This window comes from Rhipicephalus sanguineus, chromosome 2 (genome assembly GCF_013339695.2).
Source record: "Rhipicephalus sanguineus isolate Rsan-2018 chromosome 2, BIME_Rsan_1.4, whole genome shotgun sequence".
NCBI lineage: Eukaryota > Metazoa > Arthropoda > Arachnida > Ixodida > Ixodidae > Rhipicephalus > Rhipicephalus sanguineus.
In genome coordinates this window covers 45,078,172-45,098,871 of record NC_051177.1, presented here as the reverse complement: position 1 = coordinate 45,098,871, position 20,700 = coordinate 45,078,172, and the positions used below count along the sequence as shown (strand labels likewise).

Here is a 20,700-nt window from a genome sequence, read left to right as displayed (position 1 = left end):
ATATATATAAGCCACAAAGAAAAATCATTCAGAAAAACTTTCCGACGCGTGGAATCGAACGGGCGACCTCTCGCTACGCAGCGCGCGGCGTTTGACGGTTAGGCCACGAACAGTACCGTCTTTCACCCTGCTAACGTTGAGCTATTTATATACACCATTTACTTCAGCACGCTTTCTTAGTCAGCACATAGATGGCGCGAAGTGCGCGCGTGGCGCGCTTTTAAGATCGTCGCCCCGCTCCTGTGAACGCCGTTGCGCTTCGCCCTACAGGGCGTGGTTGCCTTCGTGCGCTTATCTTGAGGAAAGAAAGCGGCGGCCGGGGGGGGGGGGGGGGATGGGTCGGTGGAGCGAGGATTGTATCAGTGTATCAGCGGTGATTGTATGTCTCGTGCTTTCCCCGCGATGTCCGTGCTGAAGTCACAGAGCGTACGAAAGTCACTTCGCTCGCTGCAGCAGCCGTGTTTGCGAAAGGAGCGCGCTGTTCAAACATAAATAAGTAACAACTGTGACAGTTCGTTCGCGCTCGTCCGGTGTGTACCTGTTCATTCGTTTCGCGCGTGCTTCTTTGTGTTTGAGCAGTTCGCTTCAAGTGTCGAGCTGTGACGCATGATCGTTCGCGCTCGTCCTGTGTGCGTTCTTTTCGTGCGTCCTTTGGGCTCGAGCTACGCGATGGCAATATCGAGTTGCTTTCCGTTCTTCGCGTCACATTCCAATTTATTGCTATCGCATTCATTGCTTCGCCGTTGCGGCGACACTGACTTTTCTTCAGTTATAAACAGTGTTTGATTGATTGATTGATTGATTGATTGATTGATTGATTGATTGATTGATTGATTGATTGATTGATTGATTGATTGATTGATTGATTGATTGATTGATTGATTGAGTGAGTGAGTGAGTGAGTGAGTGAGTGAGTGAGTGAGTGAGTGAGTGAGTGAGTGAGTGAGTGAGTGAGTGAGTGAGTGAGTGAGTGAGTGAGTGAGTGAGTGAGTGAGTGAGTTCTGAGTAAACGTCCCTCTTTGTCTCCGTGGTTTCAGACATCCCTGCGCTGATGGGATGAAAGCTGGAGCCGAATGCAAGCGACAGCGGTCGCTTGCATTCGGCTCTAGGAGCGTTTCTAGGAACGCTGAACGCAAGCGTTTCTAGGAGCAACAGATTTAAAACTTACTTTTGTTTCCCTTAAGACAGCCTGCTATGCAACATGCTTTGGGAGACAACTGCACAAACCTAATGCCGAAATCAATCCCTGATCCTGATCAAGCGCGCTGTTCTGATTCAAACGAAAGGTGGGGGATTGATCGAAGGCGCATTTATGTTCTAATTACTATACTACAGTCAAAACATACAACTAATGTGCCTTATACCTTTCTTAGGTTCATTGCCTGTGGCGTTCACTAGGTTCCGCTCTGATTTAGGAGCTCAGGGTGAAGAATTGGCGGGAGAAAAGATTACCTTTGCATTTGTTTACCGTTTTCTTGTTTCCTCCTTTATTACTTACTTTTCGTTTGCCGTGCTTTATGTTTTACATTTTGTTTGTTTACTTCTATTTTTGCTTTCGCTTTCTTTGATATCGATTTCTGTAAGAAATCAGAATATTTCATCACATCCCGCTGCAGTATAAGTGTTTGGATGCAGCCCGAGAAGACACCGTCTTCAAAAAAAAGAAAAACAAAACTGCTTGTTTATGCATACGCTGCTGAACTCTTCGCGCTCTCCAGCGTTCCACCGGTTGTCTAATCAAAGCGAGCCCCTTCATTATCGTCTCTCTATTTATGTTTGTTTAAGCATAATTAAAAAAAAAAAACCTTCTCCTCATCAGCAAACCGGAGTACCCGCTAGAAGCGTACTGCTTCCACTCTCTCCAAATGGACAGCATTTAACCCTTCACCTTCCTACGTCGTACAGAGAGAAAGAGAAACAGAAAAAAAAGCGCAACCGCAATAAACACTGCGGAGACGGGTGCTTAGACGAGACATAGGGGGCGATCAGCCCCTGCGGCCGGCGCTCATCCGACCACGCGGCCACAACCCGCGTTCAGCCAGCGCCAGCAGCTCAGCTTCGTGGCCAACGCCAGTATACGTCGCATTAAATTAGCACAGCCCAGCGGTTCCGAAGACGAGCGCCGAGAGAAGCAAGCACAGCCCGCCCAGCGCTAGCGGTCACCCAACGTGCCAAGCACAGAAGTGGGTGGGGATAGGACGACTTGGCGGCGAAACTGCACGTACACGCACACACACATACACCGCAACTTTGCGCGCTACTTGCAGTCGTCGGCGGCGGCGGGAAAGGAGGCGAGAAGCGGCGGCTCCATACTCGGTCGAGTTGCAGAGTCAATTTAATCAGCCACGAGCTAAACCTTGCCTCCTTCTTGGAGTCGGCTCCCGCTATCGACGAGCACGGTATAGCGAGCCGGCAGCACGCTTTTAATAAACGTCACTGGCGACAGCCCCAGACGCCGTAATTGAGGCCTGCGGCCATCCGGTGTCTTCGTCCAGCTCTCCTCCCGAGAAAGACGTTTCCATCAGCACACCCTTCGCTCCGGTCCAGCTAGCGAGTGCGTTCCTTTCGCTCCAGTCCGGATATAGCGAGTGAGCTCTGTGCGAGTCTGCGTACACGTTTGAGGAGTTCTCCGCGTGTCAGTGTCTGTGTGTACGTGCTAGCGAGTGAGTGAGTGTTTGTTTGTGTATCTGTCCACGTGTGTCGTGTCTAATATATAGCGCTGTCTGTGATCTGACTTCCGGATGATCACTGATACGACTCGAGAGAGAGAAAGAGACACTCCTTTTTGGCAGCGAAGAAGAAAAAAAGTAAGAATAAAGGTGAGAATTGCGCAAACGGTGGTGGGCGGTACACATAGCGTCGCGTCAGGCAGCTCTGTGCCCGATGACGTGGGAAGAATTTCATCAACGTGAGCTGAAAGCTGCGAAACAAAAATGAGAGAAAGGTACGCGCACGCTCACATAACAAATAAAGCACTTCTAGCCTTGTTGCCGCGATCTAAATTGAAAATTGCTTTCGCTTCCTGTTCCAGAGAGTCCAATATACTCTTTTAGCGTTGAACACACAAATAAAGCAGTTGCTCTTGTTGTTTCGTCCTTCCATGGAACTTTAACGTTCTGTACTATAACCTAAACTTCGCTTCCCCGATGAATCCAACTGGGGACATCGCAAGATAAGAATAACGATAAACACATTATTAGAAGGAACGCCTAATAAACCAAGGTAGCTTGAATGTATCGTTAACTTCGCGCGAGGGAAAAAAAATCGCTTGTTGCGGCATGTCGGGTACAGGCCAATCGTTGAAAAAAACATTTTACGAAACAGTAAGATATCTCTGATAGAAATCATGCATTAAAAATATGTCGTTATCGATTGTGCATATTGACGATTGAGAATAATCCCACCTGGGCGCTTACCAATTAGCGTCGCCAATAAATCTGGGCCTATAGCAATGTTCTGAGAGAAGACGGCAGCTGCAAACCTCTAGATAAAAAAAAAGCGGGGTGGGGGGGTTGAGCGAGAGGATGCGGGTGTTATATGTTTCTAAAGCAAACCTTCATTGAGGCTCAATGTTACTCGGCTCGCTCTAAGCTCTACGATATGCTCTGTATAATTAACAATTTTTCGCTGAACATAAATAAAACGAAAACCGGACAATATACAAAGACGGCGCATTCGCGCGGCTCCGAAAAATGTTCCGACTTCGAGAGAACAACATGGAGAGCTGCTGGAGGATGACTGTCACGGACGATACAGAGAAGCAGACGCCGGTCATGGCCATTCGCTCTTCGAGATTCAAGGAAGTAGTATCTCATTCCCTAGTCTTTACGCCATCGAAGGTCAACTGATGTTACCTTTGCAACGCTCGACCTGGAAACTCGGAATCTTGTACTTGGAAACCGCAAAAAAAAGGGGGCAATAACATTCGATGCTCAGCCGAGAGGGTATACGTTAAGCCATAGACAGTTTTAGACACGTACTTAACGAATTGGCCGTAGGAGCATCGATGAGTGTAAAGTTAGAGCAACTTCTTTAATCTTTTTTTTTTCTTCAGAGTCGTTCCGGAACGGCCAGCCCTTCTGAGAGTTCAACGACCTGGCATCACGGGTTCTTCCACGCTCCACCGCGAAGTTAGTATGCCAACGATAAAACGCTAAACAAACGCCGTGTTATGCTTGGTTGCAACACGCGTTTACTGTTAGAGCTGTATCTCTGAAAAGTATTCAGCAGTAAGTTAGCGAAGTCACACGGTCCCTAATGCATTCGCCTGAGACGACTGGAAGGCGAAAGCCACCTTCTTCTTTCTTTTCTTCTTTCTCTTCGCAGGCGACTGTATTGGTCTCCTCCAAAAGCTTTCTGCACCTTACGTGCTTTTGCACTGACTCCGGGATCGGAGGCGTTGCTGCAACACTCGTGGTTCTGAAGAGCCTCTAAGATCGGCTCAACTACGACCGACCGACAATCGCATGTAATGGCATCATCATGTGACGTCAAGATGACGTCACAGATTTGGGCTCTAAGTGACGTCACAATGACGTCATGTGATGGCGTCATCGCGTGATTTTTTTCCCGCACAACTTCGTGTTGATGCCGACGGTCACTATTCGCGTTTAATGAGGCACCGAAGGCTTTCGCCTTAAAAGCTGAGAGACTTGGAATGTACGCATACTTCGAAATCAGCGCTCGTCCCACGCCCTTTCTACCTGAGTGTCTTTCGTCGTTTTCCGTGCTGCTTCATAAGATTCCAAAAACGTTCTGCGGTTGTAGCATTGTGGTCAAGGCCTTATAAGGAGGCGGAAGAAGATCTCGAATTCCGCACGGCCAACCAGCGCGACCAATTCTCCTCTCCAATCCGCGCATTCACGCGGGAACAAACTGAACAGCGGGGGTTACTCGAGCGAAGCGGCAACAGCAGCAGCAGTGTACACAGTAATCCACTGGCGGCACTCGTAAAACCGGATTAAGTCGTTCGCAGCTCGTATACACAAGTACAAGGGGGCGTGCGGCTAGCCCCACGCAGCGCCCCTGCTCTCCCGGGCCTCGATCAACCAGGATTAGGGAGAGGCTTGCCGAGTCCAGCTTCGCGGAGAAGTGGCTTCCGCGGCCAAGCAGTTACAAGGGTCTTGCGCGCGCCCCGCTGAGGCTATAAGACGAGGGCAAAGCCTCGCTGGACGCCTCCGTTGGGACACGTGCGCGCACTCTCGGAGCGAGGCAGAGCGCGGGCCAAATCGCGTTTTGAGGAATTAAAAGACTAACGCCACTAATGCAGTTAAGTTCATACTCCCGGCAGGCAGGCAGGCATGCGAGACTACAGGAACAAAAGGAGGAAGGAAGTCTTTGCCCTGCTTCGTCGCGGCGTCCGTGCGTGGCCCTAGGTTAAGCCGACTCCGTAAAGTGTGGTACCGCTATTACAAAATGAGGTCGAGGTATACAAAAAAATTAAGCCCACTCAAGTGCACGCGCCCGACACGACGCACAAAGGATTGCAAAAATAGAGCACCCCTTCTCTTCATTTCTTTTTTTTTTTCACTTCGCACTTTCAAGGAATAGTGGATCGCGCCATCACTATAAAGCTGCCTAGGAAATAAGGTCTCTATCTCTGTCCCCATTTAAACCTAGTAGGATGTACAGTATGGTCCACTGCTAAAGGGAACACTCGACTTAGCACCTTTCATATTGTTGGCCCCCTAACGGCAAGTTGATGTGGAAACGTTGCTCACATAAAGTACTAGTCTGACATAAGTAGTCAGAGCTGTCAACCACCAGTAGTGCAATGCAAATCTATAAGCCACTATGATTTTGCAAGAGAGCGAAATCTGGACACTTCCGGCACGCAAGTGTTCCCTTTAACAGTGAACCCCTCTGTACGTCACTTGATGCCGTACTCTAATGAGAACAAAAGGTGATGCGAGCGCGTATATGGTGAAAACGGCGCAAACAGTTTTGGACTTGGATACAAAGGAAGCTAAAGGGTGTCAAGACCTTCTAGAGGTCACATACTTAGCAAAAAGGCTCTATATATAGTGGTATGTCAAATGATTTCAACAGCGCATAACTTTGATGCCAGTAGTGAGAATCTGAATTTGTTCTCATGGGCACCATGTAGCCTCTGTGTGTGTACGCTCAGAGTCCACAAGCAGGTGAACGACCGTTACCGAAGGCATGTGATCATAATTCTCATTATTAGTAATTTCAGGTATTTGGCTGTAGGGCAGCACATGTAGCTCCCATAATTGTCTTTCTTCATATCCTAATTATGTAGGCGATGAAGGTCACGTGACAAAATCAATTACCACATCTTGAACAAGTATAACACACCTCCTCATATAGCTACGGTTAAGATGAGCTCTTTAAGCGAAGATTTTCCGTTCAGTTTTGCAGCATGCTTTCATCAAGTGAAATCAGAGACGACATATAATAACCACAAGCTCGAACATGAGATCCAGAAATTGATAAACAGAGCAAAGAGCTTTTAAATATGGCACAAAGCCATAAGCTATACATGTGACACTTCATACACCTACAGAGCTTTCGACCAAAAAGGAAATTGAGAAACAGAAAACAGACAACAGGAAAATGTCCTTTCCACCTTGTCCTATCCGGTCCTGTCCTGTTTGTTCCTCAATTTACTTTTTTTTTTCTTAGAAGGCATTCGAAGTGCGTCGAGCTCTTCCCTGTCCATGTCACTGGTGTCGCCGTCTTTCCCTTCTCTTGAAATCTCGCATACCTTAACGTATAAATTGCCGTAACGTCATCTGTAATACTTAAATAGGATAAAACTGCGCAATGTAGGTTTTGCACATTTTTCTTATTCCACCCTCTCTCTCTCTCTTTCTCTCTCTTTACAATGTCATTTTTTAACGCTGTCGATAACGACATACAATTTAGAAATACGGCGGACCAAGTTCGTCCCGATTTGGGCTAGCCACAGTACAGTTTCCTTGTTCGCAGTTCTGAATGTCCAACTGTACAGACTTTCGCAACTTCCCACTTCGCCATGTTTGGGAAGATAATAAAAGCTCCTATTTGTATGGGTCATATTTCATGGCTATCGCCACAAATGTAGACAAGCGTCGAGCTGCCGCATATGTAGATATAATAAATCATTCGCTAGTTCGTAATAGCAATATGATGCGGGTGCTTACGCTGCTTTTTCTCGCAATGGCATTAAAAAAAAAGGGAAAATACGAAAGACGCATCGTGCGGACGCATTGTTGACCGAGTCCTTAAATAAGAGCACTTAATATTGAGCGGCCGTCGACTTCTGTTGTTGCGGCGTAAACGAGGAGCAATCATTTCCGCTTGCGTTGTGGGTGGGTTGCTTCATCTCCTGCGTTATTTGGCAGTTATACGGCTCCCACTGGGCTTCAGAAAGAACAACACCACGGGAGACACATTAATGGACCGCTAATGGAAACGAACCGCCTGCCGGGAGCGAAATGGGAGAGCGTCATAGCGTTGTTCGGATGCGAAATAGAGAAAAGATATAGAACTGGCAATTGAGCCCAGAAAAAACAAAAATAAGTAAACGCAATCGGCGAAATGAGAAGGGGGTGTCCACAGCCGGCCGAACGAAACGAGAGTGAAATGTCTTGTAACGCTTCATTAACGATTTCTCTCTGTTTGTCCCGCATATGTACGCGTATCGGTTTTCTCATCCGCCCCATTCCTGGATAACCGCGGCGGGCTGCAGTCCAGGTCGCACGCTTGTGCTGCACAGTTGAGACCTCAAACAGACTTGAAACCGGCTGTTCGGTGTTAGACGTAATCTAAGTGTGAAGCCGTGACAAAGTTACAACGTGATGGTTGTGCATGATGTAACTTTTTGACGGTGGGGTGAGAGAAACGGCGTGAAGAGGGTAGAGTGACGTGGAGAGTCACGTGACAAAAGGAACAGTCGCTGGTGCACTTGACTGCGCAATGGTCGCTACAGCGCCGCTTTCTTACAGGCAGGCTGTCCTAATGAATCAATTACGTTCTAAGTAATCTGCACTAAATCTATCAGGTGTTAGCACGAGAAGATTCTATTATTATTATTATTATTATTATTAGTAGTAGTAGTAGTAGTAGTAGTAGTAGTAGTAGTAGTAGTAGTAGTAGTAGTAGTAGTAGCAGCAGCAGCATTAGTAGTAGTAGTAGTAGTAGTAGTAGTAGTAGTGGTGGTAGTAGTAGTAGTAGTGGCATTTGTTATTATTTTAAATTATTAGTATCCGACAGATTAAGCCGCTGATCTAATCTTTTACGCAATTCTTCCTTACTTTGGCTCAGTGACCGCTCAAAGAGAGCCTTTCGTGCGCTTCCACATGTTGAAATAGCGACGGTAAAGGTTACCCTATGTTCCGTATTTGACTCCTTTATAGAACACAGCGAAGTCTAATTTTTTACCAATGAAGAATTGACAAATCCCGAAGAGACGCCATGAAAAGGGCATTAAGTCAGGCTTAGCTAGTGACGTAATTAACTTTCTGCTTTGTTAAGTCTCATCTGCACGGTACGGCCTCGGTATTGCAGACGCATGCTTTGCTAATACTGGTAAACCTACAGTTTCCTCTTGGTGTCCTCTTAATTAAAGTTACCAGGAAATTGGTTATATATCAGGCTTTATACTTGCGATCACCGTTACGGAGTTATGCCTCGTTTGTCCCACGCAGAAAGAAACCTGACGTAAGTCAGGTGTCTGGCGGACAAAATCCAACCTTCCCAATGAACCTGAACCTAATTCCTCACAGGCGCAGCATAGCCTTAGTCGCTCTTGCGCCATAAAACTCAACTAATTCCTCACATGACTGGGATTCTGGTGTTATTACGTCCAGCAAATCATCCAGCAAAGTTATAGCAGTATAGTTCCTAGAACGTCCCCAAGCTAAGATCTACCTTCCCAGACCATACAAAAAAAAATTCATTCTAGTAACTATAGCCTTGACCAGCATCAAAACACCTTGCCACAGGAAGTGTCTACTCCGTCTTGACTACATGTGTCGCCCCATTCAATAACTGTCTTTTAAAACGCCCTACTTCATTAATAGTGCGTTTATGCATACTCCGCTGTTCCTTTCATTTTTCTTTTATTCAGAAAGTATAACCTACATCATTTTTAATATTTTAGTCACTCACGCTGACTTAGTACATTCGCAACTGAAGTAGAGAAGCTGACAAAAAAAGATGGCAAACAATTTCACCTTATAACTCAATGAACCTTTTGCGCCTCTTTCGTGCGCTTTAAGCCTTTTAACGCATTATTACATTAACGTATCCTCCTCTTCGAAAACCTACCATCAAACCTAAGGAGCGTGATGAAGCAACCACGCTGGACCTAATGTTTTTTTTCGTTGTACCTTTATGCCTATGTACTTTTATTACACGACAAGAACGTTTCTTACGGGCCACATTCTTCTTCAGAGCGCACTCTACGGGCAGTCTCTGAATTGCGTTTTTTTCTTATGGCAGGGAATCGGGCAAGTTCTTTGCAGCTTCGTCTGTACAACAAAAAACGCATTAATGGTGAACGCACAGCGCAGCGAAGGAAGCAATCAGTTCTCGGGCGTGTTTCGCGGAAAGAGATCTCGGTTACGGAGAAAGGAGGAGGCAGAGGAGAGCGAGAGACGCGGCTGCGGAGTCGGTCTCTCTGATCAGAGAACACCCAATCGCGCCTTCGTTTTTTCCCAGTGTATATAGACACGCCTTCTCTTACTCGAAGCGTCCTATATAAAGCTCTGGCCGAAGTGGCAAAAAAAGCCGCGGCGAAAGGCTATCGAGTCAAAAAAAAAAAAAATGAAGCAGTGACGACTCACGAACGAGACTGCCTAACGAAATATGTGCAGGGGTAGACTATACGCTCAATATGGCATCAGTTGGTCAAGAACGGAAAAAATAATACCATTTTCTCTCTCTCTATCTCTTTTACATTTCAAGCAGGCCTATTCCTTTGGCAAGAGCAACAAAAATAGTTTATGAATGAGCTCAACCCAGCACCACAGGGGAGCTTAATTAGAACTATAATATATGGAGTTTTACGTACCACAACCACGATAAGATTATGAGGCACGCCGTGGGGGAAGACTTCGCATAATTTTGGCCACCTGAAGATCCTTAACGAGCGCTGACATAGCAAAGTGCACTGGCCTCTAGCATTTCGCCTCCATCAAAATGAGACCGCCGTGGCCGGGAGATCGAAGCCCCGTCTTTCGGGCCAGCAGCCGAGCACCCTAACAACCGCATCAGCGTGGTTGCACATGTACAGGCTCTTCAAGAAGGCTCAATAGCCACATTTACTTCGAACATCGTGCTGAATATAGCACGTATTGTTCAATGTGGAAGTACACCTTGATCGATCGATCAATCAATCAATCAATCAATCAATCAATCAATCAATCAATCAATCAATCAATCAATCAATCAATCAATCAATCAATCAACATCGTCAGCAACATAACCAACGGGAGAAGAAAGAAAAGCTGCTATACTTCGCAGCGTGACATTTTTTTTTTTAGACCTGTCTATCCACCGGGAAAAGCTGTAATTCAGAGGCGATAGCGTAAGTGCATGTGTTGTCGCACGAGGTAGCGGGTTCGGCGGTGGTTACGGTATCCACACTTTGGTGGGGGACGCAAAGCGAGGACGTTCGTGGGTGCACGGTTCACAGATTGGCGAACTTGTTTCGTAGTGCAGCTTTGTATTTGTACTCATAAGCAGCACTCCTCTTCCAAAACTTACATTCGATTATAATCAGACGCTGGTATTGGCCCGCAAAAGACGTTACAATAGGCAACACATGTATATTCCTTGTGTGAGCACAGAAAATTTTGGAGAGGTGGCATCGACTCTTCCCAAGATCTTTCACCTGAAGTGACAGCAAGGAGAGGAAGCTGCACGAGCCCGTATCTTGCCCAGAAAAAACTTATTCCAGTCATGCAAGGTAGCTAAGAGCACGCGAAATACTCGTATTTGTGGAGCTTCCTTCGCTAGATAGCCTTCTTCTAACATTGTATACTTTAGAAGAAATACCACCCGCAGTCCTTCAGTCCAGGTGATGTCCGCAATTGGAACGATTAGCGGCGCACAGTGGCCACATTGTTTGAACATTGACGACGAAGAAAGACAAAGTCAAGAGCGGCAAACCTGAGATCACGTGTTACCAACTAGCCCAGACAGCCACCTTGCGAAGAGACAGGGCCTTTTGTTTCTGCTCATCGTTCTCAATTGGTTGACGGGATACCTCGGCGTTGTCTATACTGCACGGATTTTGTGGGGAAGATTGCCACCAACAATAGGTTGGAGAGAGAAAAAAAGAGAGGTAATACTATTGTAAGAATAAAACCGAAAGGGACAAAAAACTCGCTCGCCTCCCACATCGATTCCGGCGACCGACGGAGGCATTTCGCCAAGACAGTGCTGGCAGAGCGGGCTGCCGAAAAAACTTCTGCGCCAGAGAAGAAGATCGGCGGTATAGGAACGAAAGACGACACGGACTCGCGATCATCAAAGCGCGCAGAAAAGAGACGGGCGAGCAGCTATATACGATGAAGGTGGCAGCGGTGCTCGGCGGCGCCGAACGCGCTCGGAGACAACGAGAAATTGAATCTGTAGCCTCCTTCCTCTTGGGCGGGAGACGTCGCCGACGACGCGGCGAGGATCGTCTTCTTCGTCCTAGCAGCCGAGGAGCAAACGATAAAAAAACAGGCTCCGCGGCGTAAAGGGAATACGCCAGCTCGCCTTGCTGCCTCCGCTGCAGCATTCGCCCGCGGCGTCGTGGGTAGAAGACGGCAGTTCAGTGAAAGGAAATCGTCCTCCATCCTTCTCATCATCACACCCCACGGCTACCGTGCGTCTGTTCCGGACGCAAGAATGGAAAGATGTTTCCGGCTGTTCGGCTTCGCTCTCACCCCTTTCTGCGTCTCGCTGGAATTCTGTTGCTCGCTGCAGTGGCTTCGGCGTGGATAGAAATAACGCCCAGCTGTGCTGACGCCGATTTAACCTGTACAAAAGGACAAGTTATGCCTATTTTCTCTCTTTCTCTCCCTCTCTTCAAAACTCAACATTTCGTGGAGGATACACGCGCCCGATACTGCTTATGAATTCGGGGAGACGGTAAGAAAAAGAGACTCGGTAGGCTAGAACGCAGCCGATGGCAGAAGAACCTTCCAGGAAATTGTTGAGCCTCTATATGACCGTCTCTGTTTGTTGTTAGCGGTTGCGTAGGTTTGAATAGACGCACTGATCGGTATTGAGAAAGCTGTGTCTCGAGACTGCGCAGACAGAGAGCGGTGGGTAGGACTATAAATGACTCAACCTTTTCTGTTGAAGGCTGAAGAAGACGGCTGTCGCAGAAATGGACGAGAAATTCGGACTTTCAAATTCGAAAACATGTATATACTGGCTTGCAGCGGGGCCAGAGGACTGCTAGAGCTGCGTATGCGCAATGCGAGTCTGCAAAGCCTCACTGATTTGGAAGTTTAGCTGCGCATCTACTCGAGTGCTCGTAGTGCCACTTTGTAGCTACTCTCGACGTGCGTTCGCTTTGATGTCTTCTGAAAATGCGACATGTGTATTTTTCCATTTCAACTCAGAGGGAGAAAAATACCTGCAGCCCACACCATAACGCTTGCGTCAACAGAAGGAAGGAATCAGACTGGCAGCGAGGCTAACAGGAAAAGCGTCCGCTTGTGGCATTAGAAGGATGTAGAAAAAGAATTGTAGACCCTGGAGCGAGAAAATTTGCATATCGTTCTTTCCCCTGCCCTAACTACCGCAATAACCATCGCATACCATGCACGTCCTCTCTCTGTGCACCCTTCCTTCATCCATGTTAAGGAACGAAGCGCTGATTCGGAACGCGCTCACATCGCGTTCTGCTAATGAATACGTCGTCTCTTTGAAAGGTCCCAGTTCGTTTCACCGGTAACAAATTACGGCGATCCAGTTTGCTTTTTTTCTTTTTCAGCTTTCCTCTCGCGCCCTTTCCCTATATACTTGCGTGGTCTTGTTTTCTTTTCTTTCTTTCTTTCTTTTTCATGAGGCAGACCAGGGCCGAACCCCGCCACCACGAACGCAAATAGCGAGAGAGAGAGAGGGAAAATTCCAACCAGTCGTCGTTTGCTTTCGGTTCTCGCCAGCACTAAACGCAGCTATTCGCGAAGCGCACGGCCTGAGTTTGCCTCTCTTCCAGTGTGCGGCGGCAGGAGAGACCGAACACAAACAGTCAGCACTTTGCACCGGAGCACAATGGGTCCCTAATTAACGGCATGGCTCCTCCCCACTCAGGCGCAAGCTCCCCACGTGAGAGCGCGCGCACCGCGGTGAAAAACTCCCGACGTTAGAAGAGAGGAAAGACGAGGACTCCATGCCATTAACAGATACGGAACGGATGCAGCGACCGTGCACGCTCTGCGCGCACGCACCTGGCGAGCAAAGTTTGGGCCGCTGTGCTCTACGGATATACAGCTGCTGCCGAGTTCGGCGCACTTTAGTAGCGTAGCGTGTGCTGCGCGTCACCGGCGTTCGGAGAATTCTACTGTAGTCATTCCGTGGTCCCATTTCCCCTCCACCAGACCCTTGAAGGAAGAAAGGAAAGACAATGATATGTTCGCGAGTTTAGCCGATGACTGATACCTCGACTGTTGTCTTGTACTGTGTTTAAGGGAAAGATGAAGTCAAGTAGGGTGGAATACTGGGCGAGTTGGTAGGTAGATTCATCGTGGCTAACAGCGCGACCAGTGTGGATAAAGAAAAAAAAAGGGGGGGGGGGGGCACACGACGCAGTGTCGTGTCGTGTGTGGCTCTTTCTTCATCCGCGTTAGTCGCGCAGATAGTCACGATGAAGTGTTGGGTCACCGACCGGAGCAATCGCAACAGCGCTCTTGTGACCGTCCACATTGTGGCGCAGGAGTACGAGATCTTGTCTATGTCCCAAAGATCGCGGAGACCACGTCTGCGATCCGAAAGGGAAGAAATAAAAGAAAAGTTGGAGCGCGAAACATTTAATGCGCTCGTTTTTAGACAGATTAGCGCTCCTAGCGAAGCTCGCCGCTGTGGGAGAACTAGTGATTCAAGACTATCGGCAAATCGACTATCGATAGCATCAATAGCTTTTTTTTTATCTATCGATAGTGTAAAGAAACTATCGAAAGTACAACTGTCGATAAAATATCGATAGTATTTTCGATTGTGCCATCGATAGTACCTTCGGTAGTATTACTTCCGACATTATATGCTGTCAATAGTGCTATGAATAATTATGCTGTTGCTGGCAGGCGATACTGCCAAAAAGTATTTGCGAAAGCCTGCTTCGCAAAGTTCACTTAATTTATGAGCAATTTTTTGGCGAAATAAAAATTATTTCAGCAGTGGAAAGGCAGGAATATGTCCTTCAATAAATTCATATTCAAAAGTAACCACTTACACCCTACAATTAACAAACCTAGTTCTTGATATTTTTATATTTGAAATCACAAAATTCAACATAACTTTGAAGCCGCACAGTACCATCAAATGTAACGATCTCGTTTCCTGTACACCTGAATAATTCAACTTAAACTTCATGTATCAGCCAAGAATTCTGGTGCAGGATCGCGAGCATGCGAACTTCCTTGGCCTTCAGCCTGGTCCTCCAGCTCTACACACTTGGGGAACCAAGTTTATTGAAAAACAAAAAAGACGCGTACCATGAAGGAAAAAAGTAAGGACAAGACAGAAAGGACGCCCTTGCTGTCCTGTCCTTACTTTTTTCCTTGATGGTACGCGTCTTTTTGGTTTTTCAGTAAGCATGTACCAACTAGCCCAACAAAAAGTTCTATTAAACCAAGTTTATGCTGCAATGAGTTCGTGTGGTTGATTTTATACTAACGGTAGTACTATCAAACTTATTATCGATAGCGCTATCGCTAGTTTTTTTTACCATCGATAGTTCGATAGTGACTGAACTATCGATAATATCGATAGTACCATCGATAGTTCTGCCTCACTAGTTCTGCATTTCGGCAAGGCGATAGTTCTGTATTTCGGCAAGGCGGCGTGTAATCCCGCCGTCACACGCTATACTTTCCGAAGATATATAGGAACAGCGATGTGCATACCGTGGTGGCGCTCCTTTTGGGAAAGCTTAGGAAGTCCCCTCCCGTTACACGACACAGCTTGTACGCTCTACGGGCGCCACCCTTTCCAGGGGCGCGAACGTTTAAAGGCGACGCAACGCGACCGCGGTGAAGGAAGAGAAAGGAGGCTGCCATTGTGCGGCCAGCGTCGACACTCGGAAACAATGGGGCGCAATTTGCGAGGGCACGCGCGATCTTAGACGTCGCCGCCTCGTAAATATGTGAGCTCACGCCACAACAAAGCGGCCCGCCACCACCGCCGTCGCCATCGATCTGTTTGAGCACGCCCGTGATTTTTCCTCGGTCCCAACGCAGTGGACGGGTCCTCGTGCAAGCAAACACGCCCCCCTCCATATCCGGGCGTCCAGAAAAAAACGAGCGCTCTGATTTTCCAACCCTTTCTTCTAGACGGCAACGACTCGACATGTTGTGTTCCGGCCAACTACAATCGTGTGCCTGCGGTGCCTTCTGGAGAAGCGCCCCTGAGACAGAGTGAATGAGAGAGACTGAGAGGGTGTCAACCACAAAAGCTTCTGGTAGGATAATAACGGTTTCTGCTCGTCTGGTTGGTTAACTATTAATGTATGAGGGTCGTCCACATCTAAAGTGAACACCTATACTAATACTAAAGAGGCGTTCGCCTTAGGTGTGGTCAACACTGTACAGCCCGCAATATACAAACAAAGATGCCACGCGATCAGTGTTGCGTAATGGGCAAAAGTACGCAAAACACGTTACCAAGGTCGAGGGATAGTAGCATAGTGACATATCTCGTGCCCTACTAATTCCCATAGTGGCAGTTCTCCTGCGACCTGCTGACCATGCAAATGCTATATATAGCATTTGTATGGTCAGCAAGTTTGAACGAATGGTGATATTAACATTGTTTAAGCTTAAATGTGCGAATGCTAAAATGACGACATAGCGTATTTATATGCTGCCGCCGTATTTCCGCACAACGAATACCAACGGCACAGAGCCGTGGTTACGCGAAGAATAAAAAAAGAGACAAACTTCGAAGCAACACAGTCCATATAAGGACATGTGTGGTAGGCGCGTTGCTTATAAATGTGCGGTGCTTGTAACCAGCCAAGCCATTTCGAAAATACTGCTTTATTGTAAAAATCGAGGATCTGACTTACTAATGTTTGAAGTTTGAAAGACAGCGTATAGACGAAAACGTGCTCTATTTTCAGAAAAAGACCAAATTCTATTCCCATTCCATTCCGTGCAAAAGGCGCTTAATTCCATTCCCATTCCATTCCTCCAAGCGTTGTCCCCATTCCATTCCGGGGTCGCGAAAATGTGGAATGATTCCGGAGTCGCAACTCCGCAACACTGAACGCGATATGTGGCTGTTGTATTGTTTCGTCGTTAAAGTTGGCCCGTGCAAACAAGTGTAATCTAGTTAGCGAGCCTGTTCAGAAGAAAATAAATAAGGTTATGAGAGAGGGGGAAGAAAAGTGCGCTGCGTAAGTGCACACGTGCTCCAATCGAATGGCGTCGGGCATCGTCGATGACTGCCTCACAGACCAGTCACTTTCAATAATCGCAAGATCACCATCACTGCACTGTGGGCCAACGAGAGTCGGTGACGTCGTTAACGTAACGTTAGCGTGAGAAGATGATCATATTTGGATCCCCTATGTGTACTGGCCAATACTTGACTTAGGAAATCACGTGAATGTCACTTGAACAATAGATGGTAAGGCATCACACGAAGCCCACATCGCCGCATAGGAGACTCCTTACGGCGGCGAGCTGTTTTTTTTTTCGCCATATTTAATTTATTTTCTCTTTGTCTCATTATATATTAAGTTCAATTAAAACGCGCCACTAACACCTCCTATACTCTGGTCTCATTATCTTTTTGCTTCATTTGAGCGTGTCATGCACCCCCCCCCCCCCCACATGATTTTTTCCCCATCTTTCGTCTAGGAATAAGGAAAGACAAATGCACAACATTGTGTGTGTGTATTGGTCATTGTGTGCGCCCATCTACTACTGCACAGTTGTACCTCAGAGAGAAACCTTGATAATGTACGTCTGATTCATAATTCATGATTTCTAGTTTATTGATTTTTCTCATTCTCTTTAACGAAAGGCTTGTAAACTTTTTTTTGTTTGTTTTTTAATCTCTCATGTAATCGCAGGACGTGCCTCCTTTCATTACATAATCGCGATAAACAGGTTGAGTGGCCTGCCTATCTCCCGAAAATCCAAATTCTCGTCGCGCCAATACCAATCGAGAATGGCGAGCCGGAGAAACGCATCGCTGACGCATTACGAGGGACGATTTAAAAGAGACGCCTTACTACAGGAGATGGCTTCCAGTCGACGCGATAATGCCGGGGTGAAATCGATGCGCCAGGAGAAGGCGACAGGGTCCGCCGAAGTGCTGAAGGGAGGGCTCGAATCGAAAGTGGCCGGGAAAGGGACGCCATTACAAAAGAGCCACCAGGAGAGATAACAGACAATTTCACGCTCTGAAGAGCCGGCCATTGTTGCTGCCAGACGCAAATCGAAGTCACTCTCACAAATCGATGCCAGTATGCCGTTGGGCAGCATCCCCCCCCCCCTTTTTTTTTTACGTGCGCGAAGTTATTGGTCCTCGACGCTATAGGCACAGCGAACAGATTGAAGGGGCCCTGCTTCAGCCCTGGACAGGTAATTCCTTAAGGCTTTTTCTTTTGTTTGTCGAAAAGGATGCGAAAGAGGGGTGGCTCGAGGGTTTTAAGAACATTGGGAGTCGCAGCCTGAATGACTCTACAGCGGCGCATAAAAAATAAGCAGCCAGTCCCAATCTCAGTGGACTTCGAATGACGTTCCCATAGTGATATCAACCAATTTCAGTGACCGGGTATCTATGTATCAGTAACCTGGGTCTCGAAGACAGCTCATGCAAAAAGAAAAAAGATACGATAAGAGAGAGGATCTCTCAAGAGGAAGGTATATAACAGCTGCATCTTACCGGTACTTACCTACGGAGCAGAAACCTGGAGACTTACAAAGAGGGTTCAACTTAAATTGAGGACGACGCAGCGAGCGATGGAAAGGAAAATGATAGGTGTAACCTTAAGAGACAGGAAGAGAGCAGAGTGGGTCAGGGAACAAACGGGGGTTAAGGATATCATAGTTGAAATTAAGAAGAAGAAATGGATGTGGGCCGGCCACGTAGCACGTCGGCAGGATAACCGGTGGTCATTAAGGGTAACTGACTGGATTCCAAGAGAGGGCAAACGCGTGAGGGGAAGACAGAAAATTAGGTGGGTAGATGAGATTAAGAAGTTTGCAGGTATAACGTGGCAACAGAAAGCACAGGACCGGGTTGATTGGCGGAACATGGGAGAGGCCTTTGCCCTGCAGTGGGCGTAGACAGGCTGATGATGATGATGAAGAGAGAGAAACGTTACTGTTGAGGAGTGGTTGTCTTTACACGCGAGGCTTTCTCCCCAGCTCTCAGCAGTCCCCATCAGAGCAATGTAACGATTCTTATATGGCCCCCACGTGTCGGTACAACGACACGTGCCGCCTTTGGCAGCCATAACAGAAAAACTACTGTGCAGCCCACAGAGGTACGCGCACGTCTCAAGGGATTCTCGAGCACGTCGGGAACATTGTGCCAGCGTTGTTAACTCGAAGCGATCGTATAGCAACGTCCTCTTGTACGTATGCTTCTTGCCCCGCAAAGACACTGTAAGTCATTTTTTTTTTTTTTCGTTTCGATGTGGTCGTGTGTACTGCGTCTAGGCTGTATTATGACTGGGCGAGCTGCATTTATTTCCCTGCTTCTACTTTCCCGGTTTTTCGGAGATTTCAGTCGGTTTGAATGATGATCATGCTTTCCAAACTGAGAGATTTCATTTATCCTTAACGTCCTCTTTAATGGTAGTAACAAAGGAAGTCGATATGCTGTAGTGAAAGAGCGAAAGAAGACATTCTTTCACGACGCCCAGGCCCGGAGACCGGAAAGAACTTCCGTTTCGAAATCTCTCTAGCGTGCCGTGAATTAAGTCTCTTTCATTAAGGGCCACCTGACACTCGTTCCACTCGTTCCAGAGCCTAAACAGCGAGAGTATGAGGAAATTAGACAGAAAGCCACGCATTAAGCCATTTGTAATAAGAACAAGAATGGTATATTGCTTTCCCTAAGTCGCGCGGCTTGCTTTATTGCTTGAAACGTACGTCAAAACAAAAACTGGTAAGGCAAGGTAGATACAAGGGGTCGCTGCAGGCATTCCAATTCGCGCCTTAGAGCTGCCTCTACGCATCTAAACCCCTCGAGCCGCGCAAAACAGACGTGTGCCCGCCCGCTTCAACTGTCCGCAGCATCCTCGCTTGAACTCCGAGGTACCGGTATTGCTATAAACGCTCCGCGGTGCCTTCGCCGCGCCAAAACAACGCCGTCGTTGTATTTCCGGCCCTGTGATCCACCCACGCCGCACGAAAGGTAAGGGAGAACGACGGGAAGGAAGTTCCTGCGTTTCGCGCGAGTTGGTTCTTCGCAGCTTCGCGTCGTATACGCCCGCCGAGACGTGGAGGCGGCGAGGAATGCGACTGGCGCCGCCGGGCGCTCCAGGCAGAGCGACTCTGCATTCCGCAGATAGACACGTGCGCTCCACCCAAAGGTGTGGGTGGCGCAGCCAATACGCCCTCTCTCCCGTCGACTACCTCCTCTCCGAACTCCCATTGAATCGCGGCAGCATCCCTTTATGCGTTCCCCTTGACACGTACAGACGCACAGACCAACCCTTCACACTATCCTTCCTTCGTTCCAGCGCTAACGCTAAAAGGAGTTGATGCGAGTCGTCTCTCTCGCGCATCATTTAATACGAGCTGGCGGAAATGTGCGCCTCTGCAGCATCCTGCATCCGGTGCGGAGCGACGGCCGCCAGCTACGGTGAAAAGAGGCCTCCCCGCGCGCGGATGCCGCCGGCAGTTCGCGTGCGCGTCGTGCGCGTGGGGACCTTTACGCAAGCATCCCGGCGTAAATGGGCGGAACGACAAGGGCAGATGTCACGGCAGGCGTTACTTCGAAGTCAAAGGTTGTTTGCTTACTTTGTTTCTCGAAACTGCCGTGAAGCAATTGTTATTGCGCGTCATGAGGTAGTGCGTGCTTTGTATCTCATGGAAGATGAAAAGGAGAGAGGTTATACAGGAGGTCTCCTGTTTGCTGTCCAATGAAAAGAACTAAAACAGCGACTTCTTCATTTGGTTGCTGTCGGTTTTGGGAGAGCAGACATTTCAGGTGGGCAGCCTCCCAACTTCATCGCCGGCAACATGCACAACGTAAGCAAAAGGTCATTATGTCTTCTTTCCACTCTCGATACTGTCGCTTCCGTCGAAGGTATTTACACGACGAGAGTCTGTGCTGCTTCGGAGAATTCAGACAGGAACACTCCCTACTCCTTTCTTGCATAAGCGATTTCACAGGGGTGGCACACCACCACCCGTAACCGGTTTCTGCTCCACAGGCAACTGCCGTCCTGACTTCAACCACCTGTGTTGGGAGTGCCCCTTCTACATCCCACCTAGGGTTCGTGCCCTGGCCACCATAAAGCGGGGACCCTGGCCTTCTTCTCTCCGGACATGGGCCTGTCCGGATCCCAGG

General features: G+C 47.8%; 1 protein-coding gene across 1 annotated transcript in view; it reads right to left on the bottom strand.

Annotated features, from left to right (window-relative positions):
* Positions 1–20,700, bottom strand: part of LOC119382849 (leucine-rich repeat-containing protein 24) — a 266,364-nt gene that overhangs the window by 119,981 nt on the left and 125,683 nt on the right. The gene's annotated exons all lie outside the window — the stretch shown is intronic.